This window comes from Argiope bruennichi, chromosome 8, assembly GCF_947563725.1.
Source record: "Argiope bruennichi chromosome 8, qqArgBrue1.1, whole genome shotgun sequence".
Taxonomy (NCBI): Eukaryota; Metazoa; Arthropoda; class Arachnida; order Araneae; family Araneidae; genus Argiope; species Argiope bruennichi.
In genome coordinates this window covers 53,363,476-53,384,503 of record NC_079158.1, presented here as the reverse complement: position 1 = coordinate 53,384,503, position 21,028 = coordinate 53,363,476, and positions in this window count along the sequence as shown.

Here is a 21,028-nt window from a genome sequence, read left to right as displayed (position 1 = left end):
GCATAAAATCTGGGGAAATTGCCTTTTTTTTAATGCTATTGAAATCCATCATTAAAGCGGTACTTTCAGCATAAACTATTACTTTTGTATATCTTCGACCTACTGCATTTTATAGTAAGATAACACCGAACATATTAACTACTAGTAAATCTCCAATTCGCTGTATAACGTTTGAAATAAAACTACAAACAAAGATTCATTGTTAAGTTTTATACTCATTTATACTAAAACTTGTTTTTCGCATATTTATTTTTCTTGCCCGGAGCACAGTTGTAGCAATTAAGTTCCCCAAAAGCTAAATGAAAAAAAGTGTGAATGAAAATCACAGTAAGCCGACTCATTAGTAAGATATAAAGGGAAAAACCCGGGCGAGGAAAAAAATAGTCTTTAATTCTACGTTAGACAGCTCTTAAGTAGTAGTCAGGAAAGAACGCAAAAAGAAGTCACGTCGTTTGTGAAGATAATAACTTTGTTCCCAATGTTCTTCCGTCAGATCCTCAAATAAATATGGACCTGAATTATACCTTATCTCTTGATTACTTGTTATGAAGGTATTGTCACAATTCTAATTACTTAACTAGGGTCAGGGCCTTGTGGATTGATGGGAAACCCGAAAACCCTCAAAGAAATTGTATAGGTATAATTAATATAGCTTGAGCTTTAAGTAGTTTATTTTATTTTAATATTTAGATTTAGAAATTGTGCTCATGAATTGAAAAAAAAAAAGAATTTTACTTATTTTTAAGATTATTAAACTGTTAGTGACTAATTATAAGTCTTTATTTACTAAAAATTGCATCAACAAACAGTTTATCCGCTGATAGATTTGGTTCAAAGTAAGACACATATCTACAATTTTTATGTAAAACTCATATACATCAAAATTAATTCATCTAACGTATATATATATATATATATATATATATATATATATATTAAAATTATATGTTAATACGTATTCGAAGAGATAGTTTTTTGTCTTTTTTAGTTTTACTTACATTAACATCCCGTTGTAAAGCAACACTAGGGCTATTCTGGGACGGACCTCGTAATTTTGAACCGCGGTCAGATGACGAGGACGACACCTGTGCTGGCACCCACCTCTCCACGTCACACCACACCAGCGGGAGGACATTTGGCATGACGGATTTAACGTACAACAGACCCCCTTACACGACGGTTCTTCGGTGGAATCTCGAACCTGAAACCCTATAGCTCACAAGCCGAGATCTTGCCGCCAGGCCACCGCGGCCTGTATTCGAAGAGATAAACAAGCAGGTAGTTTATCTTTTTTGTTTCGATTCGAATTTGATAAACATCAACAATTCAAGTGATAAAAAATTGTGCCAAAATTGCACCTTATTTACTGATTTATTGAATTATAGTGTTCACTTGAATACGGAAAGTATAAAGGCAAATTTGCATTACATTTATTTCGCCTTAAATTTCACAGAAATCTATCATTTCGATAGGTAGATCGTATGCCAGATTTCATTTATTTAGATCGACGCGCTTTGTAGTTATCAAATTCAAATACAAATATGATCAAGATGGTTTTTATAGACTGAAAGAGAATTAAATTCGTTAAAAGCTGGAAATATAATAATTTGACGATTGCAATATTTTCTTTTTTTATATAGTTCTAGTAAAATAAAAAGCGCTTAGTAAGTTATTTTTTAAAAGCAATATTATCATCACTTTATGGTTATTTAATAATTGCCATATTTAATTGAAAATAATTATTCTTTTCCGTGGAGTATTTCTGATAATCGGAATTGATTCCCGTTTTGTGGATCGTATATTTATTACTTCGTAAAATCTCTATTATTCTTGTTTACCGTAAAACAGTCTATTTGGTTAATATCCATTTCGTGCCCGTATTTTGAATTCTCACTGTTTTCTGATAAATAGATTGAAAATTTTTATTATTTATAACCTTTGCCTTGAATTTATCGTTAACAGTTGCCAAATATGTATGAAGGATACACTAGATAAATTAACCTTTATTACTTTATGGCTGCATTTTCTTCTAAAAAAGACGTATAGTTTTACTTAATATATAACATCTACCGAGAAACTCGTTTGGGAATATATCACACGTACCAGTTGATCCTCAGAGTCAAGGCTGGATATCCAGCATATTATTGCACCACTGAATAGTTCCCACAGCATTAAAATGAGCTTAGAGGCATTTAGTAAAGGAGCGGCTTCCTGATTTTGTGTGGGTGTATATAACGTCTTGACTTTGATTTTTGATTTTATAAGCGTGACTATTAGTGGGAATTATAACAATATTGTGTTTTTTTCTTTCTTTTCAGCGGATTTATACTCAGTTCATACAAATAGACGTGGGAATAATATATTAGTTTAAAATTGTTAAGAATTTTTTTTTCAAACGGCTGAATGCAAGAAGTGAATAAACCTTATTTAATCATTAACCAACTTTTTTTAGTGCATAGATAACTTTATTTTCGATTTATTTAGATTCTAATTTTCTGATTTTTGCCAAAGATATTATTTCTGTTTCTATCCCAAATTGCCCTTTTAAATTTGGTTTTAAAGATACATTTAAAAATCTCATAAATAAAATTTTATACAATTAAAATGTCAATACCATTTCTAATTAACCTAGAGATTGAGATCTTACCATAATAATTTCAAAATATATAAGGCTGATTTGAAATTTTAAAATCATTTTTTCATTTAACTTTATTTATTGCACAAAAATAGAGCTAACTGAAAGACAGCTTCAGACTACTAAGACAGGTTTTCAGTTAGCCTAAAACATATATATATATATTTCAGTCATGTTGTCTGAAATTTTGATATTTCTTGTGGTTTGAAAAATCATGCACAAAACAGTTTATGGCTGTGGAACAATCAATATATTAAAAAATGTTAAAATTTGCAGACAGTCTGCACATGATTTCTTAAATACATCTTTAAAAACTAAAGAAATGTTGCAAATTAAAATTCTTCGCTTATTTCTTCCAAACTTTAAATCGATTTTAGCTAATGTTGTTGTTTCTAATGGCACTTGCCATGGACAAGCTCGCTGATGAAGTCAGTGATTTTAAGCCGAGGGTGCGCCTCTTGTTTTCAGTAGCGCCAACTAGGGCCAAGAGTACGTCGTAGCTACCCACGCATCATATTCGCTTGCACAGCCCCTTTTTACAGGGATGCCCAGTCACACATCTCACAGATAAAATAGAACAGATGACAACTATGCCCGAACCGGGATTCGAACCCAGGGCGCCCACATCACAGGGAAGACGCGCTACCCCTATGCCAGACGCCGGCGATTTTAGCTAATGAACCATTAAATCGTCTAATGTCTTACTGGCTGCATACATCAAAATCGGTTAGCGGTATTAATGAAAACTAAAAAAAGTATATAACATTTGGTAATTTTTTTCTTCAAGAAACCTAATTTTTAAATGAAGAATCTACAAACTGTTAAAATCATTAGCTGAAATAATTGTCTATAAAACGTTAAATAATCGTAACCGATATTTTATAGTAACTAAATATCAGTTTTTCGCAATACTAATCATGTTTACAAGAATTATCTCCAGTGATTCATAACATGTGTAAGTGAAATTTGGAATTTAACTGTAACAGTTATGAACTATTGATATCTGCACAAAAGCATTAATAAAAACCAGCGGAAGTGGTCACCCCAAAACTTTCTCGCATACTTTTTAATAAAGATGTTATCGCAGATAATATCTTAAATGGCACTGGCGTACAATATTTACAAAATATTAACTTTTGGCGAGAATTTAGCATTTTTAATGATTCAATTGTGTCATCCTCGGCGAGTTTTTTGGGATTTATCTCGAGCATGCTGGCATCTCTAGCAATATGTTTTGGAAATATTACTCCCAACCAATTTAAACAAAAATTTGACACAAAACTTCCCTTCTAGTCATTAAAACCCACAGCAAATTTGATATAATTAAATCATTGCATTTTTGAGTTATCACTGGTTTACATGTTTCTGGAAATGCCTCGTTGAATTTGGCAAAAAATTGATAGCTATCTAGACTATAGGTGTTTAATCTTTTTACCAAATTTTATTTATCTAGTTCGCTTCGTTTTTTAATTATAGTGTTACTTGTATTCGCAAGCCGGACACACAGACATACGCTAACAATATTTTGCTCAAAATTTGATAGAAATCTACAAATTTGATGTAAAGACAATATGCAAAATTTCATCCGTTGTAACGTTTCCGTCCCAAAACGTTTTTGAATTATCTTTGTCAGAGACAGACAGGCGAACATTTTCCAAAAATGTATTTTTCGAACCCAGGGAAGTTTAAAATGTGGAGATTCGTCAAAATATCGAGTTTCGATTTTTTGAAGATGACAATACTTTCTCTACACTTCGTATACATGAAAGTAAAAACAAAAGGCTCTAAAGTCATTATCTTTATTAAAAACAACAAAATGTAAGAAACTCAGCTTACTGTGAAACTCTAAATGATATTTATGATTTGCCTAAGAAAATTGCAAAAACAATATTATCGCAAAACCGCGCATATCTCTCACGTTTCTTTAAAAATTAGCTTTCTAAAATTGCTTAAATTACTGCATCCTACTTTCGTTGTCGAGTTATAAACAGACTTCGTGTAATTGACATGCAAATAACAAATGCCGGTTTCTTGACCTTTAGCGTCTTCTTTAGCGAATCTGCACAACAGCCGTTATCAACTCATCATCAAGGCATCATCTTCCAAGTACAATAAAAATGTGCTGAAAATAATTCTCATTAAATAACAGAACGGTAGTTGGATGCTTCCTCATAACCTACAAAAAAGTCGATAAGAAATTCAGGAAATTCTTCCCAGACATGATGACTAAAAATAAATGACAAATTTGTTTATATTGAAATGCCATATTTGTGTTATAAAACCTTTTAAGATAAATTTTTCTCATTTAAATATGTATGTTTTGATTATCCAATTTTTAATCCCTTTTTCAAAATAAAAAACTTATATCAACAATTTATGTTTATTGTTAACTTAAGAGGATTATTAAAAACGTTGTTTTATTATTTTATTAACTAGCTAATCCTAGCCGAACAGATGTAAGCTGTCAACACTGTCAATCTTAGCAATAGGAAGGTTGATGAGGGACAAAAAAAAAAAGAGTTTTTGAAAATTGCGCAACTTTGTTTAAATCTTGACATCTTAATTTCTTTTTTAATAAGGCTTAAACAAATCCCTTCAACAGAAAAAGAACCAACAGCGATATTTCCCCATCGATCTTCTTGCTGATTTCCGCAGTACGGTGCTTTTTGTGTTTAGTCAAAACAAATGCTGAAGAAATTGATTAAGCATTTTGACTTTTATCCTTTGATCGATTGCTTCGAAAATTTGACGCACAATTCCGGCGCTATACTGAATTTATTTTTTTATCAATCTCACTACGTTTTTGAATGATCCTGTTCACATAGACACTCGTAGACAATCAATCTTTTGAAAGATTTAATCCAGAACTTGAGATAAGTATAAAATTTTGGCTAAAAGATTATAAACTGAAATTCAACTTTCCAATTTGTTGTAGTAGACATTTAGTAGTCTAAGTAGACATTTTTTTTAAAAATCTTACCTGCATGTTTGTTGATTCATATATATATGTAAATAAGATTAGTTAATAGAGATGTATATGGTTGAAACTTTCCATATGGCATTTATAATGGGATTATAGTCGAATATACCATTTTAGACGATATTCCAAATCAATAAATTCTTCTCCTAAATGCATTTATATTTATTTTGTAATACTACGCTTTTGCGTAAGAAAGTACCATAATGTTACAAATCTGTAATTTTGCTACCCGGCACGAATAGTGTCATTCTGGAAAAACCATTAGAACCTTTGTAAGATCTGTCCTGTCGTGCTGAGCTTGGCGACCATTTGGCGGCTTGGCGATGAATTTGGCGACAAAATGGATTATACTGGAAAGTTCGAGAAGTTTCAAGATCCATCCAGTAGGAACAAAGATACACTCAGATACGCCCTGATTGGTCTAGAAGATTCTAGCCCTGCTTCCCGGAACTATAAAAGACAGGCACTCTGAAGTCGTGTGAGAGAGTAATCGGAGTCGCCGACAAGTAAAAGAAATTAGAGGATGAGACAGCAAGCAAACTTCTGAACTAGGGATTAAATGTGCTGCGTTATTACGATTGATTGACGATATTTGTAGAAGAAAATTTTGTAACAATATATACAAATATTGATTTATATTTCATACGAATGTTCATATGTTATTTTAAAGGAGGCTATCCTAAATTCGGTTTAAAAATAAAATTGAAACATTTTTATCATAAAGGTAATTAATTGACCAATAAAATCTTTTATTTCTCGAACAGAATACCTCTGCCGAAATTCATCAGTGGAAAAAGAAATGAGTAGAACTACATCCATTTAAATATTAGATTAAATGTTGTTCTCCTAATGAATAAAAGCTCGAAGTTACTAAAACAATGATTCATTGTTAGATGAATCATATTTAAACAAATACCATAAGAAAGAAATAAGTTTCAATTAATAGAAACAAAGTGTCCATCATTCGTTAGATAGAGAAATAAGCTCATGCGCTTAATGAGAAAATTCCGTTTTGAAGAAGAAATTGTAAAGAATTGAAGGTGAACCACTCGATTGATTTGAATGATAGTGATCTCAAGAATATGAGTAGTTGGCAAAAGAATGATTTGAAACAGCGGTAAGAAAGCTAACTAATTGTCAAACATAAAATTCAAGGACTTGTTGTAACCAATTAAAGCAATGAACTGGCAAAGAAATGCTGCATTCAAAGAATATCACTAGTGTAACTGTTTGTATTTCTATGTTGCTGAAATGAGTGGAACAATTTGTCGGTTTAAGAAAAGAAAATATTTCATGTTTGAGATAATACTATACAGATAATGCAGTCATACTGTAGATTGAAAAAAAAAGTCTATGCTTCATTTTTCTGTAAGACATATTAATACTGAATGAGTGATACATTGATTTGATAAATGATTATTTTTACCTATCCCGTATACTAAGTATTCAAAGGACTCTCACCGTGAAAAAATTTGACCTTGATATGACCTCTGATGAATCTTACAGAAGATTTACAGAATGCTCTTTTCTATGTGTGAATACGATAAATCAAAAACGCAAACAAAAATCTGGGAGCAAGTAATTTCGCAGGCGTTCTTTACATTCAAACTGTGTAATTCTTTCGAGTTTTGGACAAAATCCGTCACGAATGTTACCTCTTTGAGCATGTGAACACTATTGCAGAAAAACACAGCAAGTTAAGAGAATGGAATTCGGCACATGATTTAATCATCAAGGACGCAGATGTGCATTCGAAACGAATCCAACATCCGGCTGTCTATCTGTCAATGTATTGGTGAACATATTAATAAGTTAAAAGACGTTCGATGCATGAACTTTAGACTGTGATCGCTATACGAAATGTTAGAGACGGATGCTTGCCTTCCCAGCCAATACAAATTAGGAAATACTTCTTTTTAATAAATTAATCATTGTTTATTTCCAGAAGACGAAGCAGATTTAGCTTAGTAAGCATCCTAATGATTTATTTTAGGTTATTTTTTTATTTTACTAACTTAGTGAAAGTTTCATTATCTTTTTTAATTTATTATAACTCATGACTGCATCCACATTTATTTACAATAATATTTAAAAACAGCTCGATGTTTATAACTACTGTTTTAATAAAGTGAATCTAATCTAACAGTTATAATACATGATAAAATATTAATATTATCCCAATATTTTATATCATAGAAAATTTGTAATTTTTATGTATTCATTCGTAAAACAATTAGCTATAAGCACTTTTTAATTCTCATGTGTACAGCCCTCTGTCAATCCGAAGGCTTTATGTTATTCGGTTCCAGTGGTGAATTTAGAAATTTCGCTGTCCTAGGTACATTAAGAGGCTTCTTTTTTATAAAGCTAGTTAATTTATTTTTACATTTCAGAACATTGTTAATATGTTAAGGATTTATTTTAGATTATTATTTTTTCTTTTAATAACTTTGAGAGTATGTATTTGTTTTTATTCCATCATTATGACACCAGATTATCCAGCATCCACGTTTGGGTACAACGTTCTATAAAAATATTGAAGCAAACGTTCGATTTTATTAAAATTCAAATGGTTAAGTGAAAAGAAGCTTAAGGAAGCTGGCCAGTTATTGATAAAGTGTAACTCTTTCTAATATTTTAACATTAATAAAATTTGTCTTTTTTACTAATTTATGGCTACAAAATAAGGAAAATAAGAATAATGTTTGTAAACGATTTTATTACTGTTTTTCTCACCCTAGTGCAACGATATGGAAATGCTCTGTCTAGTTGGAAATCCTTCACTGCTAAGTGCATAAATAGATGTGAAAGTTTGGAAAAAAAATCGGAATATTTCCAATATTTGCATATTGTGGAAGTAAACGAAAAAATCGACGGTGGAGCATTTCTACTTGACGCATTGATTAATGGTTGAATTTCTTGAAGTAATGTTATCTGTTTAGAGTATGTTAATTTTTCTTTTACTCTCTTTTACTTTGTCGATATCATTATTACAATATTTTCCAGGATCGCAAGAAATTTTTAAAAATTCTGTTTGCATATGTTTGTATATTATACCTTACTTATATTTAGTATTTTCAAACTATCATTGTATTTATAATCGTTTATCATGACATTCAAAAAAGAGTAAATTGATTAAAAATTTTAAAAGTATATTTTTTGTATGAAATTAAAAAAAAAATTCTTACATATATGAAAATGTAAACAAGGATTGGTGAATAATTTTGAAATGTTGCCTTTTGTAATATTTTATTGTTTTATGATATTTATTTTAAAGCTTAATATTTTCAGATTTTTTAAATATATAATTCTGGTGATATTTTGATTACTAAACGATTATCCACCGTGATTATTAAAAAAATTGGTGAAATGAGGTTAATGAATGCTAAGTGGAAATGAATAAAAAAATTTAAGTTTAATCAAATAAGCAAATAAAGGAAAGTGAACAGGATGCTATCCAAATTTTTTAAAAAATGGAATCGTTATAAATAATTGTACAAAGTCAACTGAAATGAATAGATTTTCACGAAAGCTATTAAGAAAGTATTGTCATTTTGAGACTATACCAAAACGTGCGAAAGTAGTATAAATCATATACTGTTTATCAAATTAGCATTTTATTTAAAAATATATCTCATTATTTAAAATGAAAAATGAGAGAGACAGAAACGCTAGTATAGCATTTTCTTCTAAAATTAATTTTATCAAATAAATTTAATGAATATTGTTAAATAATAGTAATTAAAATTCTTAAATAATAATAATGAAATATAAGTTTTCTGTTAATGAATTAAAATTAAGTTCCTGTTTGATCAATAAAAAGTATGTAAGAGAAAGAATATTATATCAATATGAAATGTTTCATCATACATTTAGTCGTTAGAAAATTCAGAATAAGGAATTATTTTTCTGAATAGTTTCACAGTTTTAATTTCAGAACAAAATTCTTATTCAAATTTTCCAGTTTTCTTAATGTAGTTCTCATTTGGTTTCAGATTTGCCATCCGACAATTAAAAATAAAGATTTATATTTAAAAAAAAAAACACGATTTTTGGAATATTCACTTTTTAATTGTAAAATCTCATGAAATAGGATATATATTTGCAAATAAAAGTAGGAACGCAAAGTTTTCATATCATTTTTGAAAATAACACGTAGAATAACAACTGTGTTCAAGAAACAGTCATCTTTAAACGTCAAACATTTGTTCAAAAAATTAAGGAGAATATGGAAAATAAATCATTGAAAAATTACTTACTAGATTGCCATCATTATTAGTTAATAATAATTTTGAACTAAAAAGAGTTTTTCTATTTTTTGTACTTTTTTTCTATATGTACTATGATCTCAAAGCTAAATAATTAATCAGATTTACATATTGAAATTAAATCTTTTTGTTCTCTATGAACTACAATTAACGACGAGTTATTTATCAACAGGACAATCAGGCATTCTTTTTCTTATATAAAATCGTTTTCATTTCCGGCATTTCTAACTTTATATTTCTTTATCCAGAGAGAAAGTTTTAATCAGCTACAGTCTATTGCCTATTTAGAGAAGAAAAAATAACATTATCATTAATTGAGAATTCCACCAGATATTTCCAATTCAAATAATTTGCAGTCTATCCTTTGAAAAAACTTTTATTTTAATCAATATTCCCTTAGAATTGACAAGAATATATATATATATATATATATATATATATATATATATATATATATATATATATATATATATATATATATATATATATAAGAAAAATACTAATTCTTAGCTCACATATGGGAAATAAATGTACTACTTTATAATTTAATTGTTTATCATTATTTAATGAATAAAATAAATTGTTAATGTATGAAATTATTAATTTTTTACTTCTCACTTTAACTCTATTTACTCTTCATAAAATATTAAACGCTCTTTGAAATAATTGAACCATACAATTTAATTGTCATATATATATATATATATATATATATATATATATATATATATATATATATATATATATATATATATATATATATATATATATATATATATATATGACAATTTTTTAAATAAAATATTTTTAATAGTTTTTTTTGGTGGTGGTGGGGGGTTCAATAGGTTTTTTGGTGTATTGCCTAAAAAAATTTAAGAATTTTCAGATCATTTTTCCTGATTTTACTTTTTCGAGAATTCCTTGTTTTGGGCGTTTAGGAGATATATTTTCATTTTAATAAATAAATTAAACTATGCAAAAAGTTAATAACGAATTTATCATAGCGCATGGCCCGTCGCGCGCTCTACCAAGGGGCACTGTGGATAGCTTTGTGTCAGGAGCATTCACGGAGAAAAAATTACTGACACAATTGTTTTGTTTAAAAAATCTTAAAAATACAAAAAAATATAAAATTTGTGGAAACGGAAAGTGTAGGACATGTCCTTTGGCAGATAAGGAACAGATCAAAAATGAAAACTCAAAATTACAAACATTCTGTAAAAACAAAAATTTGATTTATCTCCTTAATTGTTCAGAATGTAATTTAAAATATATTGGCCAAACTAGCACCGAGCTTAATTTAAGAATTAACAATCACAGATTCGATATAAAAAACTTCATAAAAAATAGGACCACTGACTTCGAACTGGAGCATTTTCAAAACCATAACTTTAACAATATTAATATCTACATTCTAGAAGACAATATTAACGAATTAAACAAAAGATTAGATCTGGAAAACATTTATATTTGCAACCTGAAAACTTTATTTCCTTATGGTCTCAATAGTAAATTAAATGGGGAAGGTTATGCAGATTTAAACAATAATTGCATTTATAACAAATTTAACATTTTTAAAAATTTTCTAAATAAAGATAACTTTTCTAAAAGATTTAAAAGAGGTAAAGGGAAAGGAGGCAATTTTCAAATTATATTTGAGGAATTTCAAAATTACTGTAATCTGGAACAAAATAGTGAAAACATTCACAGAATTAGGAAATACATTTTTGGTCTTAGAAATAATAAAATGAAATGGTTTTTAAATAATAAATTCGGGGAATTAGAGTTTAAAAATTCGTACACTAAATGTATTATTCTAGATCTTATTAAATGTAAACTTAACATTGGAAAAAACGATTTACTTTTTAATAATAAAAATAATGTTTACAAAGAATACTGTGTGATTAAATTCTTGGATATTTACTTCGAATATCTAAAATTACCCAAAATTATACATAATAATAATATATTTTTTCCTCTTGCAGATAAAACTAATGTATCAATAGCGTTTAGTTACACTTCAACTTTAAAGAAAAAAATTTGTAATTATAATTACTATAGCAAAAATTTAGATAAAATAAATAAAACAGATTGTTACTGTAACAAGGAAAAATATAAAGATTTTATAGATATTGATAAAGGTCATATTATTACAGGTAATTTAAAAATTATTGAATCCAACTCTTTAAGAGATTTGATGGGAAGAGGAACAAAATTTAGATTAAGAGAAAAAATAAACCATAACAAAATTTTGATTTCTATTAGTAATGATTTGGATGTTTTTATTGCCAAATTATCTAGAAAATACCACTGGCCTGCGGAAGGTTTCGGGGAATGGAAAGTGAGAATTTTAAAGGAAATTAAAATAAAATTGAATACTGATTTTGACAGATCTAAAGAACGTGGGATTTATTTTAGTAAAACATTAAAAAATGAAATAAAAAATTTAAAAGAAAAATTTGTTATTACAGTAATAGATAAATCAGCAAATAATTTCTGTTTAATTTGTAAATATTATTATAAAGAACTTTTAATTAATGAATATAACTCTAATGCAACTTATATGTTAAAGAACACCGGGAAAAAGGAATTAGATAAAAGAATGCTAGCTTTCGCAAAAAAAACCGAAACTAAGACTTGCTCTCTTAACTATCCTTATTTATTCCCAACAGTTAAATTTCATAAAAATCCATTAAAATTCAGATTCGTAACCTGTAGCACTGGTAGTTATAATTACTATACGGGTAAACATTTCTTTAAATACTTAAAAATTATCCTGGACAAAATAAAAAATGAAGACAACTTTATTATTTCTAGTAACAAAGAAGTATTGGATTTTCTTAAAGATAACAACATTAATAAACTTAATACTTTTGATTTCGAAAATTTATACACTAATCTACCTCATGAAAAATTAATAAAGGTCTGCACTTTAATATATGACGAATATTTAAATGAAAATATCATTCCTAATAATAACTGGCTTGAGTTATGTAATTTTAATATTACTGAAAATTACGTGTTTAATGGTATTAATTTTTATAAACAAGTCAAGGGCATTCCAATGGGGACAGCTTTCTTAAGTGCTTTAGCTAATATTTTCCTGCATTACTATGAGAAAAAAATAATTAAATATAATTTAATAAACGGGTGGAGATATATTGATGACCTACTTTTGATTAACTTCGACAATACTACTATTATTACTAATTGCTATCCAAAAGATTTAATTCTAAAAGATACAAATATAAATCAACTTGAGGCTACCTTTCTGGATTTAAAAATCGAAATTGCTAATGATAAAACAATAGTTGGTATATACGATAAAAGGGATGATTTCAACTTTAAAATAACAAAACTATGTAACTACCATTCCAATCTAAACTCTAAAATTTTCAAAAATCTAATTTTCTCACAAGTTAACAGGATCAAAAGGGTTTGCAATAATAAAAATTCTTATATTGAAGCATCAAATATCCTCCTTAAAAATTTAATTAAAAATGATTTTCCTAGAAATTACTGTAATGTCAATTTTTTAATTAAACAAGGTATGGTTTGGGATTAATCTTTTGGCTTAAATAAAAATAGAAATTTACTTGCATATTGGTTCACTCAATAGATGGCGCTGGGTGCCTACCTCTGTTTACATAATTTACCGTTAACTTTCAAAAACAGGAAATCACAATCGATTGTTTAAAGTTTCCTTCACTGTTGGATGGTATGTTCCGGCCTTTTCGTTTTTAATTTTAATTTTAATGCTGTTTTTGTTTTTATTGTATTTTTACTTTGTGGTTTTTTCTAATTTGTTATTTTGTATTTCCTTTCTGTTAAAATGGTATATCTCTTGAGCATAATTTCGGGGGATTTTCGGGTCACGAGGAATCATTATTAGACTTAATGTCTGTATGTCCTCACAGAAAAAATCCCTTTATTTGAATCCCTGCCTGAGGGTGACCCTTGAAAAAGTCTTCAGGCCGGATTCTTTTTTAATATTTTTTAATAATTTTTTTGGTTTAATTTTTATTTGATTTTTGTTTTTTCCTATTAACTTGATTCTAATACTTTTGTATCAATTCATCTGTGTTTTAGAAGTAGCTGCAATTGCGCTCTCTAAATACTATGAAGTTCCTTTTTGGTTTTAGTTTAAATAGGTAATAAATTTTAGTTGCGATTTCGAAACTGTTTTGTTTCGTTTTCAAACTTTTTCTTACTTTAGATTGGTTACATATATATATATATTGTATATATATATATACATATATATATGTATATATATATTGGAAATCCAAAATAAATTTGAAAAACACCAATGTAATATTCTATCAGCCAATATAAGAAATATTATATTTTAAAATATGACTATTCCTGTTAAAAATTTATTTTTAAATTTTTTTATAAATGTAGGATGATATTTTCAAAATATGACAATTTCTGTTAAAAAGAAACCCAGAGTCCAGATGGTAAAATACTATTTTTTAGGGAAGTACCTTGTTTGTAGGCATGCTGTATAATATATCTTTCAGGACAAAACCCTTATTCATTGGTGAGATGTGCAGTGTTGGAAGATAGGATTGCTAATTTAGGTATCATCCTAATCCCTTTTTAAAATTAAGAGATTTTCTCAAATGTATTCTTAGAATAGATAATTAAAATTAGATATAAACTACTCTGAGCTATTTATCTATTGAGATATATAATATATATATATATATAACTGGGGGGGGGGGAATGGGATTTATAAAATTGGATATGGACTACACGATCTGTGTACCATGTAAAGATTTTTAAAGTATTAAATAATAAAAAAAATATGCATTTCAAGCATTTGATAGCACAATAAAATCAGAAATTTCTTGCTAAATATTAATTAGCTTAAATTTCTATTTCCCAAATCGAAATTATGAAATACGATCTTATGAAGAAATGGATTTCACTTTATATCTTAACATAATTTATACACCTTAGTATAATGTCAATTAATGTGTGAATTCATCATAAATCGGGAAATTAATAAAATAAAAACCCATAAAAATTAAAATTTCCTTAATAAAATACTTTCGGTTCAAAGTAAAATCATAATACCTGCCGGTCGAAAAAAATAACCGGAAAATTGCTCTTTAGAAGCGAGATTTCGAAATAATAGATATACTAGCGACTGATCTTGCTTATATGAAGGAAAAATATATTTCAAGTTCTGAAACACATTGTAATTCGAAACGAATAGATCATAAAATATAACTATAAAATTGAATAATAGCATTCTTAATAAAAGGCAATTCATAAATCCAATTTTATAAATCCCATTCCCCCCCCCCCAGTTATATATATATATATATATTATATATCTCAATAGATAGTATTTTTAAGCATCATAAAGCAGTTCTTATCATCCTTTCACAAAAAAATAAATCCAATTTTCGAGACCGTTATCAGACCAAAATGTCAAACGACCGTATCAATGGAGTTATGTTCTTTTTGTTCACTCTTATATCGACTCGTATATGGAATCAGATACAGTTCGAGGTTAAAAATAACCGGAATATTGCTCTTTAGAAGCGAGAATAAAGATCAGAGTAATTGTCGAATTCATTTTTTATCCTATTGTGCAAAGGAAGTTTCATGAACACGCCGGAGATGATATCTTATCGACAGCTGGAAACGCTGCATTGTTTAAAGTTATAGGATTCGGATAGATGCAATAAGTGGGGTTGGCAAGCGCCAAAGGATATCTATCATAAGCGCATTACCAAGAGATTCGGAAACAACCGAATCTACGTTTACTTTTACTTCTTACTGAACAAAGAAAAATAATCAGTTTAAACAACTACATGATTAAAATTCCAATAAATGCGTTGGTTTCCTCAATAAATTCCATTTCATATTAATTTCATTTGGCAACTAATTATTCGCCAGAAATATTGGCTGTGCTAAGTTCATTTAAAAATTCCAATAAATGCGTTGATTTCCTCAACAAATTTCATTTTTTATTAGTTTCATTTGGCGACTCATTAGTTGCCAGAAATATTGAATTTGCTTAATTTCATTTAAATGTCTTTTGCATAAATCGAATTCATGAAATTCATGTCTCCGTATTAGTATTTTTAAGTGCATAGTATTTTTAAGCATCGAATTGCGACAGATATTAAAGCAATGTTATTGTAATAGCTTTACATTTAATCTGCTTATTATACGCATGGACATTCCTAATGGTGTCGAGTCCTATGTCATTATAGTGCCATTAAATGCTGAAGTATTTGTGATATCTATTTCAAAATAAAGGTTGTTCTTTGTAGTAATGGAATTAATTCATGTAAACTTAGCAAAAAATTGTAGAATCTTTATTTAATGCAGCTTCGGATAATAAAGTATTTAACGAAACAATGAAAACGGTCAGAATTTCATTATAATAGTATTTTTTGCAAATAATTGTCGTTATTCAAGGAAAAAAAAACCCGTTGTAGTTAAAATAATATAACATTAAAAGAATATTGTTTAATTTCTAAATAGTGTAAAAAAAATTTTGTGCAATAGTGTTGTCGTAAATCATCGCGGAAAAGAACTAAAATTTCACTTAATTTTTAATTAATTAAAATTCGAAGGCATTCAAAGGCACAATTCCATCCTCCATCTCTGATAAATTTGGTAGCTCTAGGTCAAACGATCCCGTGGAACACCAACACACACAAGCGCACTATCCTTCATTATTAGTGAAGATTTCAAGGAATTATTATTATATTTTGACAGTTTACATGAGTTACATTTGGGTAAAAATACATTCAATATTTCTGTTTGACAAAATTTATATTTTCAATAATATAAATATTTCAATTTTTTTATCTAAGATTTACTACATATTTCAAATTAATAATAATTATAACAATTTAAGTAGTTTACTTAAATATTATAACAATGAATTATTAATAGAACGAAAAGATAAATCGCAAGAAAAATAATGTAAAAAAGAAAAATCCTTTTTTAAAATCAGTTCCATAAATGTAAATTTAAACTGATTTTAATAGCAATACTATGCCAACATTCTTTTATTGTTTTTGGCATATTTTTAATTTGAATGAACATAAAAGAACTATATATATATGCTAAACTTGAAACGAAACTTACTTAAAACTTGATTATTTCGAATAATTTTGAAGAAATTCTGTTCTTCATACCTATTAAACAATACATTTTAATTATTATTCTTATTTTTTATTTTTGTATGATATTTAATTTTTAAATAACAGCATTTTTAGTGTAAAAAAAGAACCCAACTACAGAAGTTCTTGCTAACACAGACATTTTATCTTTCTTTCTCTTTTATGAAAATCAAAATTAATTTAGTTCTAAGCCTAATTTGGCTAAAAAAAAAGAATACTAATATTTTTATTTGATAATTTTAAGTTTTTCCGCCGCTGGAAAACCATAATCAAATAATCAGAAATGTACTTTCCTCGAATTTTCTGGTATATTTTTACACTTATGGGTTGTTATCAAAAATAATCTTACTCAGGTGCTATGAAACCAAACGTTCTAGATTATTCCAATACGAAGCAGATAAACGAATTCAAAGTAACCCTTTTTTTTTTTTTAAGTTTTATCATGGAATTTTTTTCTTAAATTTTTGTCCTTGATTGATTTCTAAAAACACGATTTCAGGGAAAATCGTTTGGAAATTTATAACAAATTTTTACAGTTTTTTTAAAAAAATATTCTTAATTCTAAATGCATTTAATATTATATAATATAGTAATTATTATTCATTTTATATAATAATTTGAAAAGGAATGACAACTTATCTGAAAATATCAGTGAGAACGGTTGATGTATGCGGTAGAAATTTCTTTTCTCAGATGAGAATAGAAAACGTAGATAAATACAAAAAAAAAAAAAAAATCAAAATATTTCTAATATTTTAATTCAGTTGAAAGGATAGTGCATATTGTAAAATCATATTTATAAATATTGCATATTTATGTGCAGTTTCAAAATAAAGAGAATGAGCATTTTTTTATTTTGATGACATTTAAAATCATCGATATATTCTGTCCATATTTCGATATTTTCCTTCAATATTTTGGTGCAAAATTCACTTAAAGAAGGACATACAAATATACTTTTAAAAAGAGTATATCTTAAAAGCTAAAATGCATTAATTTAAAAAGCAAATAGTTCAATTACTTTAAAATGAGAATAATAATCATTTGAAAAAATCATAAAAAAACAGTGCAGATACTATAATAATTGAATTTTCTCATACTCAATCCTATTGAATGAACTGATCAGCAAGCAATTGAATTTTTATAAAATGAGGTCAATAATCACTTAAAAATAAAAAACGAACACCCGAGCCACTATCAGCATTCATGAGCATATTTATATTCATATTCATGTCTACTTTCGATAGCAATCAATATTTTTTTATTACAGGAAAAGATATCAGCACTTCAGCCGTGGACATCTTTGACACTGAATGCATAATGCGACTGCATATCAATAATCGTTAGAAGTTGATTTATCATCATATTCAATTGTTTGTGGTATTGTAAGAAGAATTGATTATTATTATTTTTATTTTTCTGTTCTTCATCTTGTTGTTATTCAAATAGAAGATTTCTTATTTCAATATTATTGAATACTCAATCATTACTTCATATTACGTAAACCATGAGAAGAGTTTTGAAAATTAATTTGAGATAGGAAATGATTTTTATTTCTTTATTTAATTAAAAAATAAATTTGTTGGTTTTAGACGATTTTTTAATTGCAGCTATATTTATTTATAGGTACAATATTTTATAATATTTACTTACAGAAAAGATGAATGTATGTATGTCTCTGTGTATGTTGCGATTAAAAAAACGGACTGTTTGATTTAGAACTACCAAATTTGGCACATGCACTTTGTAATTTTGAACCTTAAAGATATGTTGAAATTTTAATTAAAAAATTAAATAAAAACTTTGGTCTTTACTACGATAACTTCCGGAAATATGACAATACAAAAATGATTTTTACATTGTCTTAAAATTCAATAAAAACAAAAACTAAAAACAATTGTTTTCTTCGGTAACAATATGTTTGCTATATAACTATTTTTCCAATATTTTATAACTATTTTCAATTAAAGAAATATTTTAAACATATTTTTCCAACAATTTATTTCACAAAAAATAAAAATAAAATTTAAGCTCAACCAGCACGTTAAGAGTGTAAGGAAAAAAATACTTTTTATTAGCATGTTGCCATTATGAGGCGGAAAATTGGAATTAAAATACTTACTGAGCACTAAATCTAGAAACGTGTAATTTTACCATTATTTGTAAGGAGGAATGAAATGATAATTTCTAGAAAGATAAATGCAAAAATTATTTTCTGAGAATTATTAAAAATATGATAGAAATGAAGTAAAGAATATTATTTTATGCAGCTTGATCAATAAATGTTTTGAATTACAAATTACGAATTTTATATTTTCATACAGGCAGGCTCTCGGTTCTACGAATTCTATTTAGTAAATTATTCTTGAGATACTAACATTTTAAATAAAAAGAAATATCCATTGTATTCCAATTAAAACTGAGTGAACTATGAAAATTCGAATATTATTATCTTAATAAACGCTCTTTCGGCCACTCCATCGGCAATCTGAAAGCAATCGGCCCCGGGAGTTTCCTCAATGCTTATAAGCGTAAAATTATGAAATTGTTGAATGTTCTAAAATAGCGATTTTAAAAATTTCCCATCACGATCAAACTGGGTAGTAGAAGATAGAAATGGTTTTTGATTTAAAAATTGCTACGTCCGTAATATTTCTTTGAATATGATTCCTTAGGACAAGATGACTGTATCAAATTTACACTTCATAATTTTTTCAGAAATTTATCCATTGACTGAAACAAAATAAAAAATTATTATTTATGTCCTTTTGAATGCAAAACTAAATACTTTATTTTATAATGAATTAGAAATATTTTCAATAATTCTTTGAAATACTAAATAAATTATAAAAAACTATTCTGTAGAGCACATAAAACGTCAGTGCTGAGCAATTAAAAAAATGTTTGGTTTTATCATATTTACACATATTTTGGTTTAATCAAAAAAGTTTCTTTTATAAATTGAAGTTTAATCACTTACGGTTTAATTTAAAGTTCACATTTTACGAAAGTTGACTGAAAATGGAAGATATGCTGATACAAAGAAATGGACGTCGTAAGTTTTCTATAATAATGTGAGTTATACGTCTATAAAAATATAAAGCTTAAAAATATTTTGCTTAAGAAGCTACTAAGAAACCAAATTACATAAAACATTGAATTGAAAATTTTAGTGAGCATTAATCCCTGCAAGCTAACTTTTCACCGACAGGTTCTATTATATTATATAAATTATCGCACTAAATGTTTTTATTGCTTAAGTTTATATAATATATAGAGCAATATTAAATTCTAGTATTCGAAAATCTATTTAAAGATGAGCTTATTATTAGATAGAAGCCAACTCCTTTTCTTTAAAATACAATTTTTAAATACACTATGAGACTTGACTAATTTTAATTTTTTTAAAATTCAAAATCAGCGGCAATAAGAATTTTTTCTTAGTTGCTTTGTTTTTCCTAGTAACAATATACGAAAAAAATCGTGTATAATTTGAATATATTTTAGTTAATTCAAAGTCAAAACTAAAAAGTATCAAAATATATTTTTTATTTAAACTATCTTGGTTTTTTAAATACATCAGTACTTTTTACCATAAATGATAATAAACTAACAATTTTTTTAAAGAATTTTAATTTACTCGAATTTTTTTTACTATATAATATATAAAAATAAAAAATTATTTAAAAAGCCCTTCTTCTTAAAAAAGACTTTAAACCTATTAAATGAGAATTTTACTATTTATTTTAAAATTCTATCATAGAGTTTGTGGATTGAAAACGCTGCATATTATTTGAAACGAATATTAATTTTTTATTTATAAAAAAGATTATTTTTAAAATTATTTAAAAATTTTATTCAAAATTACTTTTATTTTATTAATTAAAATTTTTTTATACTTATTTATCACCTATGAATTATTTATTTGAACTAATAAATATTGAAATTGCATCTGAACCTGCTTTTTTAATTTTAAAACTATCGTTTATTT